Below are 23,556 nucleotides of genomic sequence, written 5' to 3'. Positions count from 1 at the left end.
CACAAATCAAGTTTTAAAAAAGCATTTTTAGTGAGATGAGTTACGATGTTTTCCAAGCTGTGCTCTTTGGATGGGGGTGAGGAGGGAGGAATGGAAAGGTGGTGTCCAGACTGTTACCTTCTGCCGCTATCTTTTCCTTTCAAAAAGGACTGTGCTGGGCCGGGGATTTAGCTCAGTGGTGCCATCGCCTGCCTCACAAGCACAAAGTCCCGAGTTTGATCCCCGGTACCAAAAACAAAAAAACAAAACAAAAAACCCCCTCAAAAAACCCAACAAAACCAAAACCAAAACCAAAAGGACTGTACTTAATTAATACAGTAAGATCATGGTAAGATTTCATTTGGAACAAGAAAAAAAGAGAGGGGAGAATTAGGATTAAAAAGTTTGAAAACTACGAAAGATCAAAATGTAGCAGTATTCTTTTTCAAATAAATAACCTGAAAGTAATTTTGTTCTATAAATAATAGGGCCACTTCCATTTAGATAATGTCCATATCCTACGGCACTACTTAGAAAAAGGAAGGTGTGGCTCGAGAAAGCTACCAAGGACTGGGATAGGACTATTTCTTGGATGTTCAAGTACCATAATGGTGCACTCTGTTGTCAGCAAAACAATGGTGTGAACATGGATGGCAAATTAATAAAACAAATAAAATAGTTATCATGAGTAATGATTCTTTTAGGCATTGCTGGTTTCTAACCTGTCCATAATTAAATCTAGTTATTGAATCAAGAAATATTTGACAAGTTAAAATATGAAACATTATAATGCTGTAATATTAACATTTCATGACTTACAAAGGCAGAATTTTTTTATTTACAGCATTCAATATCTACTCCTATGTCAAATAATTTCACACAAAGGCAATAACTATACCATCTGAGTGAAAAAAACAAAACAAACGAAAAGCTGTTTTGGAGGCTTAAAAAATGTTGAGGTATGTTTCTTAATTACACAGCTGTTTAGGAGATTAAAAATGACTCATAAAAAAACAAGAATGAGAAGCATGAAAGGCCATGTACAATTCTGTGCTAAATACTGTGGGAGAAACCATAAAAATTAAGAAAGAGAAAGAAGGTATCAGGATGGTGTAGTATTACAGCCCATTTCTTCAGAATAGTAAGAAGTTGTTTAGGTAGAATGATGCTAGATTTATACAAAGAAAGATTAATAAACACAGGAAGTGAGCATACTGACAAGGAAAGAGGGGGAAATCTGTTTGACTAGCCAGAGATAAGGAACAAGAGATAAAGTTAGACAAATATGATGAGATAAAATACCTCGAGCATAAAGTAAAGGTGTTATTAAGTGGACAGTTGAACAGGGGAAATGGTTTTGGAAAATTCATTTGGTGGTATCAGAGAGTGAAATGAGTCTTCCCCCTCTTATGTAGGCATACTCCTCCTCTCAATAAATACCCTCTAACACTACTCTACCTAACTTTATTTCTAACTATTTTCCAAAACAGACACACTGCTTCATCTGTGAAGACAGTCTACATTATGTTGCTCCTTCTTTTATAATGCTGTTACTAAGTTTCAATTTCTCTGGTTTTAAAATCCTACTCATAGCCGGGCATAGCAACACATGCCTGTAATCTTAGTTACTCAGGAGGCTGAATTAGGAGGACTATCAATTTGAGGCAAGTCTGGGCAACTAAGCAAGACTCTCAAAATAAAAATAAAATTCTTTTTAAAAAAGGGGGCTGGGGATGTAGTTCAGTGCTCCCTGGGTTCAAATCCTAATACTACAAAAGAAACAAAACAAAATTTGCTCTTCAAGGTATAGTTCAAGCACTGTCAGCCTTATAAATACTTCATTATTCTATTCTTAAGAATGGTAGCACCAACCTCCCTCCCCAACAAAGGATTTTGGAAACTGAAGCAAGAGTAGATTTTTAGTTGGAATGACTGGCATGCTGTAGGCACTGAGTGGGCAGGGTGCAGATGATAAACATCTTGCAATACATCATATAGATTGACAGACTGCCAGTGGAACAGTTCATAATGATCTAGCCATTTCTGTACTCTTCACTCAAGCAAAATATCAGTATCTATATGTACAAGATATAAGAGATAGATGAATCGTGAACATATCTTGCTTTTAAGAAGTTTTAGCCAGATATGGTGGTCCATACCTGTTGCCTGGGCAACTTGGTGAGACTCTTTCAAAATAAGAAGGGCTGGGAATTTGGCTGTGCAATCTCTGGGTTCAATCCTTAGGATAGGGGGGGAAAAAGAGTTTAAAACTTGTATTTGACAAAGGAAAGGACAATTAAATGAGTATTATAAAATAAATTTTAGTAAATATAATTTCATATAAATAAAAATTTAAATTAGACTCAATCAATTAATATAAGAGCACTTACCCGATTTTAATTACAGTAAGTGCTAGCTCCAATAGCTAGAAGTGATTTTAGTTGTTTTGTTGTTTGGTTATCCGACTGAAGCCTAACTCAATAGTGGCCTTCACTAAAGGCCACTGGGATGTGAAATATTTCTCAACATAATTCTCTGTAGGAAGAAATTCAAAGGCTTAAGAAGAAACAAAAAAGTGTTAAACTGTGCTCCTATCTCAAAGGGTCCAAGTTGTCTTTTCCATCAGGATTTTGAGATCACACTGGACATATAATACCTCTTTAATGTAGTAGCTGTTCTGAGTATCTGGAAGGCATGTGGGTGATCAGAATTGAAATAGGCTTGCTGATGTTAAAGGGATCTTGGATTGGAAAAGGCCAACCACTACTGCCATGATCATGGCATGCGTGCGCGCACACGCGCGCATACACACACACACACAAACACACAAAGAACCTTTTACATGAGTGGACTCATCACAGGCTTTGTCACTGGTTACCTTTATTTGTCAATGTTCTTCCCCTCATTCTCCCCAGTAATCAGTGTAGAGAGATTACTGTACAGCTATTCATACCACTCTTCATATTCCTAAAATCATACACACTTATAGACACATTTACAGGAGCTTCAGTTTTTTCTATAAGAGATCACATACATAATTTTGGCATTTTGCTTTTCTTGCCTAATTTTATATACATATGGAAATTTAAATTATTTAATACTTGGATGATATTTCACAATTGTAAAATAACGCATTAGACTAACTCTTTGCTAATAGCCATTTGGGTTGCTTCAAGTTTTTGTTTGCTACTAAAATTGAAATAAACATACCTGTGAGGTTTTTATGTATGTAGAACATATTCACAGGAGTAGAATAGCTGGGGTAAAGGTATATGTCTTTTAAATTTGAACATTTTAACTTTCCTACAATTCACATTGCAAATGTAAATGAGTGTGCCCTTCTCATCTATTCACAGGCCCAGTAGTTAATGAGTATTATGATTTTCTTACTCCAGATGACACTGGCCTTGAGCTTTTTGTTTATTATAAACATTCACTCTGTAATTTTTGTTTTGGAAATATTTTTTCTAACCTATTTTTCAGATGGATGAAACTAGTTTAAAACTGAAGTTTGACACACAAAAGAAAAGTGTACAAGTCAAAACTGGAGAGCTCAATGAATTACGAGTCAACCAACGGGTGCTCTTGGGTTAAAAAACTGATTATGATAACTAGCACTCAAGAAATCTTCCTAATGCCCCTGCCCAAAAATAACCATCATCCTTAGCATAAGTTTTATCTGCTTTTGAATTTCATTCAGATGTATTCTTTTATTCAACATCATTTTGAAATCAATTTGTTGTCTGGGGGTGGGGGTATAGCTGAGTAGTACAGTAGTTCTCTAACAAGCAAGAGGTCCTGGGTTCAATCCCCAGCACCAACCCCCTAAGAAAATGATCTGTTGTCTGCAGTAGCTGATGGTTAGATTTTATGGCAATATAATATTCCACTTTATAAATATACAACCATTAAAATCCATCTACCCGACACATCTGAATTGTCTTATTTTAAATTTCTGCAAATAATGCTGCTATATAAACATTGTACACATTGTCTGGTACAAGAATGATCTATCTACTATCTATCTATCTATCTATCTATCTATCTATCTATCTATCTATCTACCTCCAGAGGTGAACTGCTAGATCATAAAGTATATACATGTTCAACTGCCACTGCTGCTACCAATTTACACTCCTACAAGTAGAGCTTGAGAATTCTAGTCACTCCACATGTGGACAGTTGCTGGTATTGTCAGCCTTTTTAATCTTAAGTCATTCTGTTGAGTGTGTAGTGGTGTCTCATTTGTTTTTCTTTTATATTGCCTTGATTACTGATGTTATTCATAATTTTTTCATGTTTACTGGTTATTTGAAGGTCCTTTATCAAACAGATGTTTAGGTCTCTTGCTTTTGTTTCCATCTATCTTTATCTTCTTGATTTGTAGGAGTCATATTTCTGATATTCTCTTTATGACAAATACGTAGTTGCCTTAAGTACTGTTTTGATGGCACTTTAAAACACTATTTTTCTTCTGTTCCATTGACTTTTGCCAAACAATGTAAAACTGTTTCAGGTAAATATTTCTGGAACTCTGATTAAAAAATACTTATTTACAAAAGATCAATACATACTAAAAATTATTACATGGTTAAATTAGCAGAATGGTCTTCATTAACTAGTCTATAAAAATTAGACCCCTTATTCTCTATTTTCCTGACCTTCTCAACTGTTTTCATAACAGTTAAACTATCTGGCATATTTGATGTTTATTTGCTTATTGTCTTTAACTTCACTACAAATTCAATTCCAGTAAACATTACTTTTGGGGCAGCACTGTAACCCCACCACTTAGATTAGTATCTGGCAAACAGCAATGCTCAATCAACATTTTTCTAATAATGAATGAATCCAATAACATATATAACAGCGTAACAAAATGCATTTATATTGTGTTTTTTAGCTTATAAAATAATTTAAGATACTAATATTTAAAACATATTAGAGAGCTGGTCATGGTGGCACACACCTGTAATCCCAGCACTTGGGAGGCTGAGGCAGGAGGATTGCCACTTTTGAGGCCAGTCTGGGCTATATAGTGAGTTCAAGGCCAGCCTGCACTACATAGCAAAACTCTCCCTTAAACAAACAAACAAACCATATTAGGGAAACATTTACCTCTGGTGGCAAATTATTTCAGTATTTTTTACCTTGAGAAAACAATCACAATGTTATTCTAAGAATTTCTTTTTTTCTCAATTTCTTTTTCATTCTCAAGCCACAAAATTCTTATCACTTTGAAGTCCAATGGCTAAACAGTTGTCTTTTCAAACTGACATGTACTTTTTTCAACCTGATTATACACTTGATCTTAGCCAAAAGGCTGGGAAGCTATCAACCTGATTATAAAATTATATTCTGTACTTCTCTTTCATCTTAATAACCTTGATTTAGTTCAAGTTAAACTTGAGATAAAAAAGCCCACACATTACTTAGATAATAAGTGTCAATTATAAATACTTTTCAAAATGTAATTAAAGAATCTACCTGAAATTTCTGCTTTAAATCTTCTCAAATGTTAGTCTGTGAATTTAAAAGATGACATGAGTCAGTATTACAAAGGAAACAACGATATATCATTAAGATAGAGTACAAATGAACACTTCAGCAGTGTGCCTTTTACAGCTATGGCTTCAAAGTCTAATACTCCCATGTAGACATGTAATAAATTTTGTGTGTTCTTTTCCCTGTTTTTTTTTTTTTTTTTAAAATGCTGGTCCAAAGGTGTAGGGGTGGTGGGAGGGGAAGGGGAAAGGAAAGAAGGGAAAGAAAAATTATGAGAAAAGAAAAAAAATGAAAACGAAATCTATGTAAATAGGGAAGGGTGGAGGGGGTGAAGGGTGCACAGGTAATGGGGAAAAAAATAAGAACCAAGATTCATCATGTACAAGTACAAGCACCCAAAGATAAATGTAAACATATTGTATACCTAAAATGTGCCAATAAAAGAATTTAAAAGAAAAAAATGCTATGGCTTCACTCAACAATTTAAATCAGTTATATGTCAACTAGTTTATATAGGTAATCATGATTACACAAATCTTTCTTCCCATAGGTACCAGGGATCAAACTTAGGACCTTGCACTTGTGAGGCAGGCACGGTGCCACTGAGCTACATCCTCGGCCCCTCCATAGGTTTTTTAGGTAACAGTATTTACAAATAATTAATTTTAATGGATCTATGCCTATAGTTTTAAGTATGTAAAATATACTGTTATATCTAATAAAAAAACTAAGAACTAATTTTACTATGCTAGCCCAGCAGCACTTATCTCTAAATTTTTCCTCAATTATAAAAAGAATGAGTTATATCACATGATTTGAAAGTTCAGTAATTCCATGATTCTTTAAAAACTTCATTAGTTTTCTATTAGAATTTGGCTTATTCCAAAATTTTGAATGCTAGCATAATTCTATTAATGTTTAAATTTCACTTAATACTTAAAAATGCATGATGACAGAAAATATCAGTTAATTATCTACCCAGACTGGAAAAAACTTAGGATGTTTTTTAACCTTGAACTAAATTCTAGAAATATATGAGATACTCTGTACTTCTCCAACCTTACAAAGATATTATAAAAGAAAACAACCCTGTATTTAGATAAATATAGAATACAAAGATGGGAAAATAAGACTATAAAATTCATCAGGACAGGGACCACTACATTCCCAACATTTGGTATATTACATGGCATTCAGATATTTAGTGAATTTAAAATCTTAAAATGAATAAATTAATGGCACAGATCTTGACATGAAAGATCTTAAAATCAAGCAGAAGTAGGTCTTGAATGAAACATTTATAATTATTAGGGAATATGTGTTTTACTTGGATGAGAAAGAGGTTCTGAGATGAGGATTTAGAGATACACCTCCTGAAGATGAATGTGGCAATGGTGAAAATGGTTTTCTGAGGGAGGATACATACCATCAGGAGGAAAACTATTTAGAAAATTCTACAGTACGAGAGGCATTTGAAACTTGTCTGGAAGAAACAAGATCTGAAAGAGGGATAAATGTTAAAAATAATACAGAAAAAGACCTTAGGATATTTGTGGCAAATACACAGAAAGAAGTCAAAGATGACAACATTTTCAAACCTTGGTGAGTGGGAGAAGAAGAATGTCATCAATAAGAAAGGAAGGATTTAGTATATACATAAGGAAGTAAGAATATAGTAAATTATAATATAATACGTAATAAATTTTAGTAAATTGGCTGGGGGTTTAGCTCAGTGGTTCTGCCTCCTGCCTCACAAGCGCAAGGTTCTGAGTTTGATCCCCGGTACCAAAAAAAAAAACCAAACAAAATTATGAGGGGTGAGGATTTAGCTCAGTGGTTCCACCGCCTGCCCGGCAAGCACAAGGAACCGAGTTCGATCTCTTGCACCAAAATAAATAAATAAATAAATAAATTTTAGTAAATTATTCTGAGAAGACTGACTATAGTTGCAGACAATTCTAGTTTTAATGATACCTCTAGCAACCTAGGAATAGGGCTCTAGAGCAGAAGGTAGCTTATACAGTACTTAAAAAATCAGAAAGGTGAGAACAGATGAATGATGGGCTGTACCCTGGTTATCTTCATAAAACATAAATATCAAATTAAAATTCATCTGCAATAAACTAAGGAAATCGACTTTGCAATCCACTTGGTAGACTAAAAATCCAACAGTCAAGAACTCTGACACAAACTGAAAACTGAAGTATGGTTTCAATCTAAAAGCAATCTAATAAAAGCAATCTTATTTGTTTCCATACCATAAATAGAAGTGCTATGACACACACCTATAACATTAAGATGGAAAAAGTGGAGTAAATTTTAACCTTTAGAGTAAATTATATCCATTTATATGATCATACAGTATCCCAAACTACTTGTTCAGATAATTTAATAGTTTTTTATCAAATTATTTATTTAACATCTTCTTTATGAACGGTATAGACAGGACTAGATCTTTTGATTCACTTATAGTACAGGAACTGACAATTTCCTTTTAAAAATGCAATAGAGTACAATAAAGATATATAAGAAATTCACAGGATAAACTGTTAGTAAGGTGAGCTGGGACAGCTGCAGAGGCCAAAGATATTTTTCCAGTCAACCTGGAACTCTGGAGTACAGTGAAAAGTTCCCTTGTTAGATGAAACCTATAATTGGTCCCTTAAATGAAAAAATAATCATAAATAAAAGATATTTACATACCCTTAACGATGTTATTTTAATTTGAACATACAAATGCATATTCACTCACAATCTTTTTATACAGAGTTAATGCTATATACAGAATTTGCTAAGAGTCTCCTACTGAGTTTAGGTCATCTTTCTTGCATAAGTCATGCCAATAATAATTTCCATCATCGGGGCTGGGGATTTAGCTTGGTGGTTTCGCTGCCTGCTGCGCAAGCACAAGGACCCGAATTCGATCCCCGGTACCGAAAAAAAAAAAAATTTTCCATCATCATGTATGATTTCCACTCATGGTTCCTACAAATGGAGAGAGAACTTAAAAGCATTTTTCTGAAAGAATGTGAACACAGAATCCATCAGACTAATGGTGTAGGTATTAAGAATTGCTTTCTCTAAGGAGGTCTTAACCATGAAAAACAAAATGTCAGCACAAACAGGGTAGTTAGGGCTACAGTTAATTTGCATTCTGGTTAATTTGCCTCTTATTTCCTTAAGGACTACTAATAGTTAGAAGACCAGGTGACTGGTCTGTGGATTGTGATACAGCATTAAACTTTGATGGCTTTTGTCTTCTTACTTTTATCCAGCCTTCATTCAACATGACAGTAAATTTCTTAAACAACTCTTTTATATTGAGACATCCCAAAGAACACAAGCGAATTCTTGTTTTTACATTTTCATTAGCTTACATGTTTACTAAAGTTTTATAATTACCATAGCAAGTATAACTGTTAAAAACAGGTTTGTGAATGAACACAACTGCCCTTCAGAAAATACTCAAAAGTTAAGTACAGAAATGTACATGTTTGCTATGTAGCAGTCTACTTAGTCTTCAGAGTTCAGCTGGCTGTTGGATCAGCAAGTACATTTCACGGAGGGAAAGGGGGCATCAGGTTAAAACTATACATCAGTTCAGATGTAGTTTGTTCTTCTGTTATTTTTTCCACATTATTACCTATTAATGGAAACCTAAGTGAAATAGCAGAAAGAGCCTAGGTCAATAGCTAAGCCACTCGCCAGCAAGCTATATATTTGGGCAATTCACTTTACCACCTCTGTCCTCAGTTTTCTCGTCAGTGGAGTAAGATTAAGTAGCATGTGTAAATATTAAGTAAGGCTGTGGATTTGTAGCAGCAACTACTATTTCCTACCTCCCTCAACATATACAATAATATCTAAAATACTTTATAGTGAATAGGACTTTTATTTGTCAGAAAAACTGTCAAACAGGTCAAACCTCTTCACCGAACAGATTGAGGACACTGAAGTAAAGTGAGGTGAACTGACTTCCTTGACACTCACAGCTGGTGAGCAGCAGGTTCCATCTGAATCTTTAAGTGTCAGGACTTACTCTAAAGACCATGTACTTCCAAGTATACCACACAATTCTTGCTTGCTTTCTCCCCCCCCCCATTAACTTTATTGGTACATTTTAGGTATAAAATATAGTTACATTCATCATTGGGATTTTGTACCATTACATGAGTCTCTTGGTTCTTATTTTTTTCCCCTTCCCTTGCCCCCCCTTCACCCCCTCCACCCTTCCCTATTTGCAAAGACCTTGTTTCCATATTTTTCCTCTTCTCATATTTTTTCCTTTACCTTTTTTCCCTTCCCCTACCCTTCCCAATTCCCCTGCTCTTTTAGACCTTTTCTTCCTGTTACATAATATCAGTTATACATTTTTTAAATTACAGTATTAAGATCTAGGAGACATTACCACAGATTTTACAGAATTTAAAAGGATATAGACAGCATGTTACAAAAATGTTTTGAAATAAATTTGACAACTTCTAAGAAGTAACTTAGAAGACAAGTTAATGAAACTAACTCTGGAGGAAATATAAAATTTGAATAGCACCTATTAAAGAAAGTATATTCCTAGCTTGAAAATCTACCTATATGACAACAGCAGGCTCATAAACATTTTAACTGATAAATTATATCAAACAATTAAAGCAGAAAAAAGAAGGAACACTTCTCCCCTCATTTTAGGAAATCAACATTGTGCTAATCCTAAAACTGGATCAAGATAATAGAAGAAAAAAGTATGAACATAGAAATTTGTTTAACAAAACAAACTATTGGAAGTCAGATCTGGCAGGATGTAGAAAGTGGTTTTGTTATAGGGCTGGCAGTGTTGGTTCAGCATTGGAAGATCCACCCCCAAAAGTAATCATTTTAACAGAGGAAAGGAGAAAGCCATATGATCCTGTCACTAGTTGGAAAAAGAGTATTGGACTAAATTCTACAGCTGTTCATGGTAAAAGCTATCAGGAGACTAGAAGTAGAACAGAACCTTCTCAACAGATCAAAGACATGTACTCCATACTTCCAACAAAAACTCCTTCTATGAATGGAGACGATACAATGCTTTCTCCCTAAAGTGGGGAACAAGGGCATATATGGCTACTCTTCATCTATCCATTAGACTTTGAAACATAGGTCTAAACCAAAATAGTCTAGCAATAAAATGACACAACTAGGATAGGATTGGCACGGCAGAAGCAAAATCTTTATATGTAGATGAAATGATCATCTACAGAGAAAATACTAAGAAATCTCTAGGAGACCCTAGAACTTGGACTTGAATTTAGCAGGATTAGAAAACACAAGGTATATATAAAAATTCAGGTCTGTGTATACTTGCTATAAATGAAGAACTGGATATTGAAATTTAAAAGTTATGTAGGAGTAAAAAGGACCCAGAAAAGCCAAAAACAAAAACAGTGTTGGAAGATGTTTAGCACCCAATTTTAAGACTTCTTCTAAAGCTACAGTAATCAAGGCCGTGCTGGTGTAAGGAAAGACATATAGATCATTGGAATAAAACAATCTAGAAATAGAAACACACATATATGGTCCACTGAGTTTTGAAAGATTATTTAACATTAGCATTTTATAGAATATAAACTCGATTCAAGAGCCGAGGAAGAGATAGTATCTTCAGCAAACGGCACTAGAACACCTGGTATCTGTATATAAAAAATTAACCTCAACTCTTTTTTTCCATACATGAAAATAACTTGAAGGGATCTATGAACCTAAATAAGAAAGCTTAAAAGTATAAAACTTTAAGAAGAAATTATAAGGGAAAATATTTATGAATTCAGGGTAGGCAAGAACTACCTAGGATACAAAAAACATGATGTATAGAAGAAAAAAATTGATAAATGAGATTCCATCAAAATTTAGAACTTTAAATGACATCATTAAAATGAAAAGTAGTCCTTAAACAGACCATATTTACAATCCATATAACTTATGACCAGAATATATAAAGAATTCTTAGAGCTCATTAACAGACAACCCAATTAAAATGTAGACATAAGAAGATGATAAATAACCAGTATAGCACAAGGAATGGTGTGCACTTCTAGACTCAGAAAAATACTAATCAGTACAATAATAAGATTGAATTATACACTCATTAGGGAGATGAAGTCAAAAGTTTTAAAAGCCTTGTCATGACGTTTTCTTTTTGTTGGATTCTCCCCCTTTGCGTTTAATTTGTCACGCCCAATGAATTCATTCTGCTGGGTTTCCTGGGGTTGTGATCCTCATTGTCTTTTCCTAGGGTATTGTCTAAAATTTTTTGGAGAGCCAGTTTGGTATTCATGAAGTTCCTGAGGTGCTCTTTATCATCAAAGTTCTTATTTCTCCATCCATTTTGAAAGATAGATTTGAAGGGTACATCAATCTGGGTTGGAGGCTGTTTTCCTTTAGGGCTTGAAATACATCACTCCAAGCTCTTCTTGCCTTGAGGGTTTGCATTGAGAAGTCTGCTGTGATTCTGATGGGCTTTCCTTTGTATGTGATTTGTTTCTTTTCTCTCACTGCTTGTAGAATTTTATTCTTCTGTTGGATTTCTGGAATCCTAACTATTATATGCCTATGTGTAGATTGTTTTTGATTAAGGCTAGCTGGAGTCCTATATGCCTCACTTATCTGTATGTCAAGTTCTTTTCCCCTCCTTGGGAAGTTTTCTGCCATCACTTCTGTGAAGAGTTTTTTTATGTCATCTGCATTCTCTCCTCTTTCTTCATTGACTCCAATCAGTCTTATGTTATTCTTCTTTGCATCGTCTAGCAGCTGCTGGATTGATCTCTCATGTTCCCTTACAATTTTAAAGCAATTTTTCTTTTCCTCCTCACTAATGGCAATCTTATCTTCTATATCTGAAATTCTATCCTCACATTGGTTCATTCTGCTGCACAGACTTTCGATGGAGTTTTTAATCTCTTGGAAATCCGTATCTGTTTTATGGATTCCATTTGTTTCCTATGTTGGGATTCCATCATGTTCCTCAGATCCTCTATTTTTTTTATCTGTGTCCTCTCTAGATTTATTAATCATGTCTTGCACCATGAGCAAAATCTTTGCTGTTATCTGAGTAATTATTTCTGATTTCATTTTTCCCAGATCCTCTTTTGTTGCCAGTTCAGAGAGTCCAGGTGGTTGAGTATGAAATTGTTCCATCTTGTTTCCCTTTGGGGTTGCTGTAGGTGATCCGGAAGTCTGTTTTTGAGGCTTGTTTATGTGTCTTCTCATTTCTACGGGGCGGGGGGGGGGGCTGCTTCTGGGGCCCACATGGCTCACCTTCTCTGCCCTAGAAGCTTGGGAAGGCAGCCTCTTCCTTTCAATATATTCTGATTTGGTACAAACAACTACCTTGTGAAGAAGGTAGTTATTAACCTCGCTGGACAAATGAGGAAGTAAATTCATAAAGCATAGCTGACTTATACAAGGTTAAATGTCTACCTCATAGAGTGAACTGAAATTCTTTGTCAATAAGATCTGACCAAACTAACAGTAAATAAGGCACTAAAAACAGTACTTGAAGAACACATTTCTTATATAACAAGTACTGTTAAGTTCATCCTAGTTGTAATTAAGTAACAAAATGTCACTTATTCACCAAATACAAGTGCCTCATATATAGCTCCCTCTCAATTCCTGTCACTATTTCTTATAAAGCAAAATGTTAACCCACAACAACATCAAAAGTACCCTTTCATCCTTAACTATCTATCTGTATTAATGTTTGGTAGTAAAACGAGAACTTTTTTTTTTTTATAATAGGGACTGAACCCAGGGCTTTACACTAAGCTACATCCCCAGGCCATTTTGTTTTTTATTTTGCTAAGTCACTAAATTGCCCAGGCTGGGCTTGAACTTTTAGTCCTTCTGCCTCAGACAGCAAGGATTATAGGTATGGGCCACTACACCCAGTTTAAAAAGGAACATTTAAAAAAACTGGCTAAATTAGTATTACATAGTCCCCTTTTCAAGCTCATCTATAAAAGTTATCACTATTAGTACTATAATAACTATAGCATGATTGTAAAAAAATAACTATAATAACTATAGCATTATTGCTTTTAAAAATTGTATATTAGGGTTTGGGATTTAGCTCAGTGGTAAAGCAAGAGCCTGCTTAGCATGTGCAAGGCCCTGGTTTTAATCATTAGCACCCTAAAAAAAATTTAAATAGTCCTTTGGCTTAATGATTGGCAGAAAGAAAGAGAAAGAAAAGAAGGAAGGAAGGAGAGTGAGGAGGTTGGTTGGCTTCCTTGCCATCCACTTCTTAGATTTGCTGAATATACTGTACATCTGATGTCACATGAAGATGGAAACTGTCAATACCACAAAGACAGTAGGAAACTAGTGCAAACTTCTTGCCTGATCCATTATCTCTGCCATGTGATGAGACACCCAACTATCTTACACGCTACAAAAAGTTATAGTCTAGATAACCGTAATTTTGTCTTTTACTGACCTGAACTAAATCCAGAAGTGTTTCAGTCTTCCCTGTAGCTTTATGGTGAAGAAGGTAGAAAAGGTAATCAATTAGTATTCTCGAGGCACAAATGTAACCAAAGTTGCCTGGGGCTTCTGAACACAGAATCAACAAATCATAGATCAACTTTATTCTGCTGCAGGGCCAATCATACTTTGTAAATAATGTATTTATGTCAGAAGAGTATAAGCCAGGTAAAGAAAAGGGAGTCAAGGGCAATGTAAGCAAAAGACAGAAGAAAATACTGTTTCTCAGCTGCTCATAATTAGAAATGGCTAATCACTACACATGTTAATTAAGCTCCCTGGCTTGCTCTAAAACTAAACCTAAAAATAATGAATAATAATAAATCTAAAAATATGAAATTTTAAAAGCCAATAATAAACTATTCTCATAATTTAACTCCAGCAAAAAGCAAAATGGGACAAGCTAGTGAGTGAAATGGAAATCAGAGGAGGTGTCCTCTCAACCTTGAAGGGGAGAAGGGGTAACAAATTATTTTTAGAAAGATAAACTGGTTCAGGCTCCAAAGGACCATGCTGAACCTGTCCAGAAATTCTAAACCCATGTAGAACACAGAACTGAGTATTCCTTCTCTGCCTGTCAGATTCACAAAGGAGGGCAAATACAGTATTAGGTTGAAATGAGAATCAACCAGTTCAAGTCTAAATTCTCTCTTCTTTACTTCCCCAGTATAGCCAAAATAACCTTCTGGAGTAGAATTCTTGACTATATCATTTTACCTAAAACTTTTATTCTTTTATTTTCAATCTCTACATGACAATAAAGGCCAAGATCTTTAGTATATAGAGTTTTTAATGACCAAGTAGTCTTCACCTACTTTCTCTGCTTCACCTTTCTCTCAAACTATTTTACACTTTATCCACCATGAAAAGTTCCAACACACTACATTAAAATAAGCAACATAAATATAGAATGCTTCCCAAATGAAAGGCACTGTGGACAATTCAAGTGTGAGTAAATAAACTTTTCACCATTTAATCTTCAGTTAACCCTTTTAGACCTGCTGTCTTGGCAATCTGTGGAGTTTGGCATGTCAGCTGTATTACTAAAGGCACTACTTATGGTAAAAAGATCTCCTTGGTTAGTAAATTTGCATCAGGACTCAGGAACTATAAACAGCTCCTGAGGAAACTATAGCTATGACCTCCCTGTGATGGCTCTTTTTAATCAGCATGTCCCTTTCCGGGATCCTGGAGGCTAGTCTATAGACTTAGTTGTATGGAGTCTGGTGGGACATGGGTTTTTTAAGTTCAGGTAGCTCCTGCAACCACTTACTGGGCACCTCCTCTGTTATGAAGTTCACTCCCACAGATAAAGAACAGTGACGCTGCCCTGCTGGCAAGCTGGGATTCCTGTCGTAGCCTTCTGAGTGGACCAGCCTATGGCATTTCTGAATCTGAGCACTGAGTTGAATCTAAGCAGACATCTTCATTTGCATTCCACCAAGGGTATAAGAACATTTAGACTGACATTCCAGATCTTCTACAACCTAAACCCAAACCCAAACTCCTTCTCCTTTGTTTGCTCCTTTAGCCTAATACTGTATATATCTTTGGTAAATACTACTATATCTAATCTCATACAAAGTTCTTACTTTCCTCTGATGTTATTTTTCTGGGGCTCCCTTTTCCCAGATATTGTATACTACCATCTCCGTGGTACCCTTTCAGCTACCTGCTGAGGTGAAGCTATGGATATTTTTCAACTGGGAACAGAAGAGACACTCCCTAGAAAAAGAATGCAAGGAACTTTGCTAGAGAAGTTAAGTACATCTGACTAATAAAAAAAGAATGGAAATTTATTGAGAATAAAAATAGATTAAGTTGGTAAAGAGATATGGTGATAGCATGTTAAAATGAAACATGTCCAGATAAAGAGTGCCTTGGAGATTAGTTTGGATGGCAGAAAAGAGCAGAGCAAGACAGCATATTAAGTGCTCCTTCTTCCTGCATTATTAGTCATGAGGAAAAGCCAAGGAGTCCTGTAGCAGACAGAAGCAGGTAACTTTTCAAAGAACTAGACAATTCAGTCACAAGTACCTAGGAGAGGAAGAACAGATGACTGAAAGAATTACAACAGAGATGCTATTTGCCAGTGTCTGGGGTTAGAATATAGTAGATCTAAAGCCAGCTCCAGTTCTCCCTTCTTGTAATCAGTCTGTCCCACTAGAATTTGCAAGCTGATCTTAACTGTGTAGAACTTTTGATGGCATCTCAGGTTTCTTTGATTTCTATTAGAACTGCCTCCTTCTCTATTATAAGGTTGCCAGTTACTCTAACTTGTTATTCTCTGGGGTCAACTCCACTATTTCCAAACTCTGATAGTGGCACTGAGAAAAGAGATCTGCTGGAACTGTTAAAGGCTCTAGTTTCAAGTGTGTGAACTGTTGGGGTAAAGCACCTATGTAACAACAAAAAGTACAACAACATAGTACATGTGCAGAGAGAGACTGGTAAGAAATCACACAGACCTAGAGAAAGTAGCCCTACCTCCTAACTTAATTATCATTGATACCACTTGCTGCTGAAGCCCAGCTATCCTTTGGCTTTGGACTCTCATATAAAGCTAAATTCCTCTTCTAACAAAACACTTCTCTTGCTTAAGCTACTTTAAGTAATTTTGTGTACCTTCTCTGGAAATAATCCTTAAGACAAAAAAAAAAAGAGAGGGGGATAGAAACTTAAAAAAAAAAATATATATATACACACACACACACACACACACACACACAAGAGGTTTTACCATACTGGAAAATTCTGTTAATGTTGGCTTAAAAAGGAAGAGAAAGAGAATGCAAATTAAAGCTGTTTTTTATTGAGATTATAAACTCCCTGTTCACCTTTTTATCCTTACAAGACCCAACATAATGCCTTATATGTATGTAACAAATGTTTATTGAGTGAACATACAATTAAAAAAGAATTAAATTCATTTGACCAAAACAATAAATCTAATTGTGGAATTTTTAACAGCATTTCATTTCAAATTAAGAAAATATATTCTTTTAAATTTTCATTAGCATAATTCTGTTTACACACACAAAAATGCTGTTTTTAAAAAATAGAATACTGAAAAATATAATTTGTATTTGATTTATTCATATTTTGTGTTAACTCTCAGGACCATGAAGACTCTTAGTGAAGTAGTCATTAAGACTGTTCACAACAGATTAGAAAATGCAGAAACAACTCCTGACACACTCAGACACCTCATCTTCAACAAAGGAGCCAAACACCCTCACTGGAGGAAAGATAGCCTTTTTAATAAATGGTGCTGGAAAAACTGGGTTTCAACTCGCCAAAGATTAAAACTAGACCTATATCTCTCACCATCCACTAAACTAAAGTTGAAATGGATTAAAGATCTAAATATTAAAACAGAAACGCTGAACCGGCTGGAACAGAGGTTAGGTAGAACTCTTGAAGACACTGGTGTAGGAAAAGATTTTATGAACCAAATCACAGCTGGCTGTGAACTAGCACAAACTATCAACAAGTGGGATCTCTTCTTACTAAAAAGCTTCTGCACAGCAACAGAAACCACCAGCAGTGTGAAGAGATAACTCACAATGTGGGAAAAAATTTTCACCAGCAGTCCCTCAGATAAAGGTCTACTATCTCAAATCTATAAAGAACTTAAAAAAATCAGATCTCCCAAATTTAAAGACCCAATCCAAAAATGGGCATCTGAAATGAACAGACATTTCTCAGACAAAGAAGTAGAAATGGCAAGTAAACATATGAAAAAATGTTCAACATCACTGGTCATTCGAGAGATGCAAAGGTAAACAACTCTGAGATTCCACCTCACCCCAGAAAGAATGGCTGCTATCATGAAATCAACCAATAACAAATGTTGGCAGGGGTGTGAGGAGAAAGGAACCCTTTTCCATTGTTGGTGGGAGTGCAGGCTGGTGCAACCACTGTGGAAATCAGTATGGACATACCTCAAAGAACTAGGACCTGAAGTCCCATTTGACCCAGCTATTCCCCTGCTGGGTATCTTCCCAAAAGAATTAAAAGAATCATACCACAGTGATATATGTGCACCCATGTTCATAGCAGCACAGTTTGTAATAGCTAAAACTTGGAAACAGCCCAAATGCCCATTAACTGGAGACTGGTTAAAGAAAATGTGGGTTTTTAAAAAATAAAATGGAGTACTATTCAGCCATAAAAAATGAGAAATTAGGAGACATTTATTGCTAAACGGATGCACATTGAGGTGATATTCTTAAGTGAAATAAATACGACATACATGTGTAAATACCGAATAGTTTCTCTAGTGTGAGAAACTGAAAGTGTAAATAAGGACTAAAAGGTATAATAGATGATGTGAAATAGGAAGAAAAGGGGCAGAGGGGAAGGGGAAGTGGGAGGGGTAGGGGAAAGGAAAGAAGGGAATGGAATTAATATGAGAAAATGAAAAAATGGAAAGAAAGTCTTTGTAAATAGGGAGGGGAGGGAAAAGGGGAAAAAATAAGAACCAAGAGAGATTATGTAAAAGGTGCAAATTTCCAATGATGCATGTCATTATATTGTATACCTAAAATGTACCAATAAAATAAAATTAAAAAAAAAAAAAGACTGTTCACAGACTATTTCAGCTTTCCTCCTCCATGGTAAAAAAAACTGCATTTCCCTCCTTCCTGAAGTTAGGTGTAGTTGTATGACTTGTCTGACTAATGAAATGTCAGTGGAAGTCAACTCTTCACTTCTAGGTAGAAGCCTTTCAGGCCAATGTACAATTACTGTATTCACTACAGCTTTCCCACATCCTATCAACTATGGAAGGCTGTGTCGAGATGAGCCCCTCACAGCCTAGGGCTCACAATCTGGAGTAGAGCTCTCATGCTGACCCTCACTGGCCATGTAGGGTGACAGAAGTAAATCTTCATTGGTTTAAATCACTAGGATGTTATCACAGCATAACCCAGCCTGCCTGATATACTCAGCAAACACCTTTCTCATAAAGTGTGGAGAGGATAAATATGAATGATATTTTTGCTTTCGATTTGTCTTTACAATGGTAACATTTTATACAACAGTGCATTGTTGAGAGATTACTTTTGTGTAGAAGTGTCCCACATTATTCAAACTCATAATCCAAACACAGGAATTGAATGGATTCAGTTTTTTTTCTTTCAGTCATGGGGATAAAACCCAGAGGCCTTCATACTAAGGTACACCCCCTGGCCTTTAAAAATTTTTTTATTTTGGGGCAGGGTTTTGCTCAGTTGCCCAGACTGGCCTCAAGCCTGTGATCCTTCTGCCTCAGCCTCTCAGAGTGCTATGATTATAGGTATGCACCCCTACTCTCGGTAGATTCAGATACATTTTTAAACCAGTCTCTCACCACTTCTCATCTGAAACTCAAGAACCAAATATATTTGGATAAGGTGCTATTCCTTGCCCTTCAAACTCTTCTCTACTCAGAAATGAATTTAGGCAGTGAAGGATTCTTTTTGTTTTTGTTTTTCTGAGACAAGGTTTCATGATGCAGTTCAGGCTGGCCTTAAACTCATCATGTAGCCCAGGCTGGCCTTGAACTCACAGCAATCCTCCTGTCTCAGTCTCCTAAGTGCTGGGATCACAGGTGTGCACCACTACACCTGGAGGCAGTGAAGGATTCTTTATATACTATTTCCTTTATATCCTTAAAATGTTTTTCTACCACCCAGTATAGCCTCAGCATTTATTCCATGGATGAATTATGTGCTATAATCACTCTAGTCTTACCAATAAGGAAAGAAATTTAGAAAAATTCATAAAGTTGCTGGAAACCTTGCACATCAGTAGCACAATCCGATTTTCTGGTTTCACATTTCTGGCTCTTCCTACTATGTACCATGCTTTCTAAAGTCTCTTACAGTTACAGAATTTAGGACTTCATAGTAAGTTAGTACAAATTGTTTGTTGTAAAATAACATGCCAATCACATGTTCACAACTAAGAATAATTAATTAAAGTACAGTAATTCCTGAAGAACTTCTACTTGCCTACACTTACTCTACTTTAGAGAAGGTATCCTGAAACACAGAATAGAAAGATGCTCTAGAGGTCATTTAGTCCAACATGCACCTTGCAGAAGAACAATAAAAAATCGTGAAAGAATTTGGAGAAAAATAGTCTTCTCCTCTGACACATAGTAGATTAAAATCTCGACTTTTAAATTAACTTCAGTTTGGTTCTTATCAAACTGATTAACTTCAATGATTTTGCTTTCTAGTTCTTATCAACTTCAATTATAAGAAATACTTGTCAGGCCAGGGATTTAGCTCAGTGGTTCTGCCACCTGCCTTGAAAGCACAAGGTCCTGAGTTTGATCCCTGGTACCAAAAGAAAAAAAAAAAAAAGAAATACTTGTGAAGAACTACCTGAAGAAGAGACAAAATATCTCCCTCTTTAATAAGAGTCAAGTTTATGTATACCAGTATCATAAACTTTCAGGAAATTCTTTAGTTTAAAAAAAAACAAAAAACCAGCACCACCAACAAAGGCAATTGAAATTTGTCTAACCCAGCTATCTCAAACTTACTGACCTCAGGATCTTATTTCAAGAAACAAACTATTCCTTCAAACATGGTTTAGGAAATACTAGTCTAGAAGGTTATGAATGGACAAACAAAGCTTTTAAAGAATTTATTCTCAGTTTTATTACTGCTCTATATTGAAGAATGTTTTTGTCAAATTTACTATTTTCTGTAAGGATGTTTTAAAGATGTTGTCAACTGAATCATAATTTTCCTTTTTATTAGGGCCCATGAGAAAACGTTGATTAGGCCTCATTACTATAAAATGCCTTGCTAGGCAGAACTGATTTTTTTTTTAATCTTAATTGGAATCAGAAACACACTGAAGCCTATTTTAACACTCATCCTTTCTCTGGCCTCAAGGAAGCCCAAAGATTAAACTATGCCTCAACTCTACTATAGAACTTCATATGATATACTTGATATTTTCTTTTCCCTTAACCATATATATATATGTAATTTTTTTTTGCTTACCTCAATATTCTCATTTAGTTTATTTCATCTGATTGTACTACATGACCACTACACTGCTTCAAATAATTTTGGGTACTCTAAATTTATATATTGTCTTCTCTCCTTGCAATTTCGTATTGACTTCTCCCTCCTCGCCCATTACCAAAAATGTGAGTATATTCAACTTTCTGAAAAAGTAGTGTTCACACTAAGTTCTAACAAGACAATGAACATACATATCACAACACTGTACACTCAAACCAGTAAATCCTTTAAACTAGAGAAAAAATTTTACCTCAGTCCCCTAATAACCAAAAAGACTTATTAAATAGTTTCCTAAGAGGAAGCAAGACTTATTAAACTCTTTCCTAAGAGGAAGAAGAATTAACATTTACTGGGGACCAGTAGAACTGCTGGGCACTTAATAACAGCAGTTTCATTTTTAAAAAGAAAGCTGGAAGGCATGGGCATGTACATATCTCTGAAAGGATGCACAAGAAAATGACAATCCTGGCTTGCAGGAGTTATTGGGAAGAGACTTTGTATCTCTCTCCTGCCTTTTGGATTTTGTGACTGTATCAATGACTCAAGAGTATTTTTAAAAAATCAAATGAAACGATCATAAAGACGACCGTCACGGTTCATTATCTGACAAAGCAAAACTTTTTCTGCCAGCTTCTGAATTCAGGAATATGCACTTATATAAATGCCTAAATGCAAAAGTTTCAACCAGGCACGCCCGATCTCTTGGAAATCAAATCTCTTCTTTTTTCTTCACCCCCGAGGGGTGAGGCTGTTACTCAAAAGGAAAACTTAGGCTGTGATGGCCCGCAGGTAAGGGTATCCGAAATGGTTTCCAGTTTGTTTAATCGGTCGCAAGAGTCCGGGAAGCAGTCCGCTCCTCTCGGGCGCGCCACCGACGCCGCGCCGAGAACTTTGCCCAACTCCAGGGCGGCCCGGGCTGCGCGGATCCGGGGCTGAGCGGGCGAGGCAGGCCCGGGTTCGAGTCTCGGACTCGGCCTGGCGAGGCCTCGCCTGGCGCAGCGGCTCCGGGCTGGGACGCCTCACAGCCGCCTTTCCGGCTGAGGAGCGCCAGGGCCGGGCGAGGGGCGCGGAGCTGGCCCCGAGCTCCCGTCGCCGAGGAGGAAGTCGCACTTACCTCGGGCTCCAGAGCCGGCCGGCGGTCACGGCGGGGCGGGGCGACCGGGCGGGAGGAGGAGGACGAGGGGAGGCGGGAGGCGGGAGGGAGGCGGGAGGCGGGGGCCCGAGGACTGAGGAGAGGGATGCTCGGCCCCTCGCGCGTCCCCAGTCCCTTTCCGGCAGCCTCACCCCCAGCGCCGGCCGGCCGGCCCGCAGCCAGCCACCCTGCTCCGTCAGGCCGGGCCGGGCCGGGCCGGGGCGGAACTCGTTGGGCAGCACCGGAGTTGGCGGGCGGGCGCGCGAGGGGATGGGGGTCAGGGACCGGCTCAACCGTCAGTCCCGGCGCTGCTGGAGCGCCAGCCCGTCCGGCCCCTCCACCAGGCCACGCCCCCTCGCCGGCCGCGTGCCACCCGGGGGACTGGAGAAAAGGAGAGTGGGCAGCGGGGGGCGAGGGGACCTCTTGGGGGAAGGGCTCGGGCGAAGAAGGGGCGGGGCACGGCGGGCCAGACACAGATTCCAGTTGTTCCCCGCCCCTTAAAACTGGGTTCAGGGGAATTCCTGGGAGTGCAAGTTCTGGAAGAGGTCCCTCTGCAGGGCTGGAAGGCCAGCAGAGAGCCGTCCTGTTTGCTCCGCTCTTTGAAGAAACTTAGCAAGAGGTTTTTGCCTTCTCCAGCCCCTCACACCTTTCCCCTTGCGACAATCTGATAGTTACAGTGCTCTAGGGAGTGGCTTTGTGCCATCACAATTATGATCATCAATACCATAGCATTGTTTTCCAATGGTGGGATACTAAGAATCTGAAAAAATAGGTTCTTTATTCAATCCTCTAGCAAAGGTATATTGAACTCCTACATGCTAGGTGCAGGGAATAACAAGAACTAATTTACCCAGAGCCTATATACCAAATACTACTCTAAAGCACTTTATATATTACCTCATTATTGAGTTTGACCAGAACAGCTATATCCCCCCTCCCCCCATAACTCAAGGTGGAGCTTCATTCTTCTCAGAGTGATGTGTAAACCAAGTGCTGGACTGCTTTTGTTTCTTAAAGTAATCCCTATATTCTTTCTTTTTTTAAAATTTATTTTTGCAGATTGGTTGTTTGTCACTGAGACCTAGCTATATTCTGTCTGTGATAGTTAAATGTGGCTATTTCCTCCAAATGACATTTGCTCATATCTTCAATACATCTCCATAATAAAAACCCGGTACAAAGCAAGTGGTCCAGAAGACTAATAATTGAATAACACAACCAAATTGTGGTAGCAGCCTGAGGTGGCTGGAAGAGCTATTTAAGGATATTTTGTCCATTCCCTCTTGAGGGAAATGGTTAGAAAAACCCACATAATGTAAAACCATGAAGTACTGAAAGGAACTGCTAGTTCAAAGGGAAGAGGATGGGACGATTTAACATTGTTACAGTCAGGAAGAA

General features: G+C 37.0%; 1 protein-coding gene across 7 annotated transcripts in view; it reads right to left on the bottom strand.

The window, feature by feature from the left end:
* The window catches only part of Klhl5 (kelch like family member 5), a 72,705-nt gene extending 50,103 nt beyond the window's left edge, over window positions 1–22,602 (bottom strand). Inside the window, exons 1-4 of one of the 7 annotated variants that reach the window (XM_087187471.1) lie at window positions 22,141–22,458; window positions 13,952–13,989; window positions 5,467–5,502; window positions 2,139–2,218 (exon numbers count right to left, since the gene is read on the bottom strand). The gene's annotated coding sequence lies outside the window, so the exon portion shown is untranslated. Of the gene's footprint in view, window positions 1–2,138; window positions 2,219–5,466; window positions 5,503–13,951; window positions 13,990–22,140 lie in introns of all 7 variants that reach the window. The other 6 variants (XM_087187470.1, XM_087187469.1, XM_021246673.2 and 3 more) reach the window with 6 other exon arrangements.
* Window positions 22,603–23,556: the final 954 nt, after the last annotated feature.

This window comes from Heterocephalus glaber, unplaced genomic scaffold (genome assembly GCF_053883595.1).
Source record: "Heterocephalus glaber isolate CG9 unplaced genomic scaffold, H.glaber_assembly_v1.0 deba00001509, whole genome shotgun sequence".
Classification (NCBI taxonomy): domain Eukaryota; kingdom Metazoa; phylum Chordata; class Mammalia; order Rodentia; family Bathyergidae; genus Heterocephalus; species Heterocephalus glaber.
The sequence above is the reverse complement of the archived record's forward strand: the minus strand, read 5'-3'. Positions and strand labels throughout refer to the sequence as shown.